General features: G+C 35.2%; 1 long non-coding RNA gene across 1 annotated transcript; it reads left to right on the forward strand.

The window, feature by feature from the left end:
• Positions 1 to 369: 369 nt before the first annotated feature.
• On the forward strand, positions 370 to 3,785 carry LOC105439869. Its single transcript, XR_004063851.1, has 3 exons — positions 370 to 465; positions 2,340 to 2,454; positions 3,660 to 3,785. It is a non-coding gene; the product is annotated as an uncharacterized LOC105439869 (long non-coding RNA).
• The last annotated feature ends 264 nt before the right edge of the window (positions 3,786 to 4,049 follow it).

Genomic DNA, 4,049 nt, shown 5'->3' on the forward strand with positions numbered 1-4,049 from the left:
ACTGTCGTTTTAGAAGCCAATGACTAAAAAGACTCTGATATAGAATAGGAGGATTACTCCGAGGTATAAAAAAGACACACATTTGTGGCAAACCATGGTTTCCCTTTTAATTAGCTTTACGTATATTTAGTACACACAATCTAATGAATTTCTCCCTTTTTCCATAGAAAACAATTTCATTTCACTTTAACTTTAAATGTTACTGATGTTATGTTGAGGGGGGGGGGGGGGGGGGGTGGGGCGGGGGAGGTAACGAGACCAAAAAAAAAAATCATGTTTATATACACACACATTCTGAAGAGAAATTCTTGAGAAAAAAATCCAACAGTCTTATCTATATCTCAGTTTTTTCCATTAACCACCAGCGGACCATGTAACATTGACACTTTCGATTGTCTCAACGGAAACTGGAGTAAGCTTCGTCAGCACGGATTTCATATCGTTTGACTGCACCCATCTTAAATAGTAAGTTCTTTGGTTTCTCCTTTTTTAATACGCCACCTTTAAATTTGATGTTATGATATAAAGTTTGTTTTTCTTTGCCTCACCAGAGGTTTTATTAGGCATACATGGTTTACATTCAAAGAAACGAATCAAACTTACATAATCACAAAAGGCCTCATTATTGGCATAACAAAGAATTGAAATCAAGTTTTGTTTTGCAAAGCATTTGCATCATCATTAACATAAGAACTATACTGATAGTTTTGTTTCCCCTTTTTCTTTTCCTTTTTAAAATAACAGGTGAAATAAACATAATTATATTCATAAACTGGGCTTTTCAAGGGTAATTTATCCCATACTTTGACTGACTACATACAAGATTATAGTATTTCTGATGATTGTATCAATTTGACAAACTTATGCTAGCTTAGATCAAACGAATTAACATTAAATTGATTCATTCAATGATATATGATTTCAATATTCCATTGTACTCGGTAACAAACTGAGGGCAAATTGCCTCCCCCGCCCCCTATCGCCCCCCATAATAATACTCTCCTATCGTTACAATTGCTATTAATCCAAACATTCATGTAACGTGCTATACATTTTAATTGGAGTTATAAATTGCAATGTCTATGAATAGATTGTATGACACGAGAAGGCCCGACACTTGTTTTGGCAAACATTGCTCTACGCTTTATTTCGTCAAATACACAGGGTTCGGGATTAGGGCTGCAATTGGGTCTTGGGGTCAGATTTAGATTTAAAGTAGATATTCATTGATTTTAAAAACTAACTTTATTTACATTTTTGCAAAGTTGAAACTTTGATTCGACAAGGTTATCAAGAGTCAATGCTTGGAAACATTCTAGGTAATGATTATTATAAATTACAAAACGCTGAAATACAGCCCCGGCATAGCACCTGAAGAGCTCTCCGAACGCCAATAGGGACTTTTAGATTCGCACGAAGACAATGGGGATTGCTAAGGTCGACGTTCTTTTATTGCACTGCCTTAAATGGATGTCACACGTATCAATCCACGCAAATCTAAAAGTCCCTATTGCCTCACTCTAAACCCCGCGCATGGTTTTATTTTGATGACAAATGCAGCGATACAACAATAAAGGAATCTGTCGCTTGTAATCAAAATAGGACGCCATTGTATATTCAGCTGCACACACCGAGGTATGTTCGGCGTTTCAAGAGGGAACAAATGCCGTCCTTAATATTATTCTGGGGGGTTTTCAATTGAATGTCTGGTTTCTGTGATTGTTAATTAACCCCTATCCTGTGTATTTACAAACCAAATATTTTAGTTATCAGAATCGGTTTCATATCCCCTTTTGAATGGTTTGAAATGCCATCACATTTTGTTACACTCAACTCATAATAATTTGAGAAATAATAGCTTTGCAATTATGTTCATTCTTTATGGGATGTCGTCTGCTTGGGCAGTATTGGTCCATTATGTGACTTTATTAAAACATCGTTATTTTTCTGGCGAATCTCTCGTATATTCCAGATGGTATGGAGGTGGTTGTTTTTGTATTTTTTAAAAATAAATCACCCGATATGTAGTTGACCTAAAACGTGTACGGTGGCCATCTGTTAGTTTTCTAATGATACATTAGTTGACATATTTGTGATTTTCTTTAAATTTCCACTTTAAGCTTATGTTTAGTTTAGAGTTGAAGTTTAGAGTTTGGTTAGTGTAGGATATTGACTGCGTCAAAATATATTTACCGAGCGTTTGCTGTACAATCTAATTTCAGCTAGGTAGGGGATCCCGCATGTAAAGACTCTTAATTCTGAGCTTCAAAGAATTTGAATGGCATCATTCTTTATTGTTCCAGCTATTTCTCGCACCTGTTTTTACTTGTTTCTTGCAGTTGTTCATCTTGTGTAACAAGTCCCTGGCCATGTGACTGGTGTGTTTATGACAACATGTGTACACGTGATAGCAGCTCATGTCAGCCGGGAGATACAGTGGTGATTAATGAAAATGTAAACAGATTTCTTTACCTAAACAAATCTCTCTCTCTCTCTCTTTTCTCTCTTTGAGTCAATATATTTAAAGGAAACCGAACCTCAAGAAATGACTTTACTTATGCTGAGATATCTATATTATTGCCCAATAGTCTACAAGATTCCCCACCAAAATGTATGAGAGAGGTATAAAGCAAGAATTATGTAGTTTCTCAGCACGACATGGGCATCGCCATTTTCTTGATAACGTGACGTACTATGCGAAGTCGTTTATCAAGTAAATGTATTCAAATTTATGGATGCTTCCTTGCCAGACGTGAGTGGTGATGAAGCATTTCATGTACTACAATTGCCAGAACGCAAATTGCATAAATAAGTCAGTGCTCTTCTGGAGTGAAGGTTTTTCATAAATGAAATAGATTTGTCAACAACAATAGTGTAGTATCTATAAATGAATTTAGTAATATTTTTCCCCTGTTATTTATTTTTCACCAAATATAATTTTCATCTTCTTAGTGATGATTTTTTCTCATTGTTAATTAAAGGGTTCGTTATAGATTTAAAAATTATTTCCAACTAAAGCTTGGTGCATCATACATGTACAACTTCAACTGGTACGTCACATTTTCAAGAAAATGACTGCGCCCATGTCATGCTAAAAGGCATCACATTATGTCAGGAATAGCTTCATTTATATATCTCTTTATACATTTTCGTAAGGAATATTGTACATCAAAGGGCAGCAATACATCTCATTTTTCATAATGCCTACACTTATTCTTTGGGGTTAGATTTCCTTTAATTATTCTATTGAACAGAACGTATATAGATTGAATGCGTATTTATGTTATTCGTATATCATGTCAACGTGTTCTCCTTTTTGCTATCACCACATTTTGAATTGAGGTTTTCTTCACTTTGGAATTTTAAGGTCGAGCATTGGAAAAACACAAACTTATATTCAAAATAGCATGAGATCAAATAACTGCGCAAAGAGATGTTTGGGAATTTTGCAAAATGCTAAGACATATCCTACTGAAATCAGTAAGCTCTAAATTTGAACATAAGTTGTGCTTTGATATCATGCCATTCAGTGATTCCGTGGGTTCCTTGCAATGAGATAATAATATAAAATACATACACAATTATCGATAATAAGCTACAAGTGCAATGTGTTTGATTATGTTTTTCTTTTGTATCCTATATCTATTTCGTATTTACAGAACACCGTAGGTTCTGGAAACAAAGGCCGGGGTTATTGCCCTCAGCTGGTGGCGACATCAGAACGGATTTTTATCCCAGTTAATATTCCCTCTAGTTACTCACTTCTGGCAAAAAATCTCCCTACAGAGCAGGTATATTGTATGAACATCATTCCATTTTGAGCTAAGATGATTGTACATTTAACATGCAAATATGAGAATATAACGTTATACTACTATTACTACTACTACTATTACGACTACTACTACTAATGATAATGATAATAATGGCGCATTCCTCCTCCCGACGCTCCATTATTATTAGCGGGCTGTAGCACGGTATTCGTCGCAGCGCTCAAGATTTGTTAAGAATTATTTCCTACCTGGTACTCATTTTTATAACTCACCTGG

This window comes from Strongylocentrotus purpuratus, unplaced genomic scaffold, assembly GCF_000002235.5.
Source record: "Strongylocentrotus purpuratus isolate Spur 01 unplaced genomic scaffold, Spur_5.0 spur5_scaffold_13, whole genome shotgun sequence".
In the NCBI taxonomy this organism is placed as follows: Eukaryota; Metazoa; Echinodermata; class Echinoidea; order Camarodonta; family Strongylocentrotidae; genus Strongylocentrotus; species Strongylocentrotus purpuratus.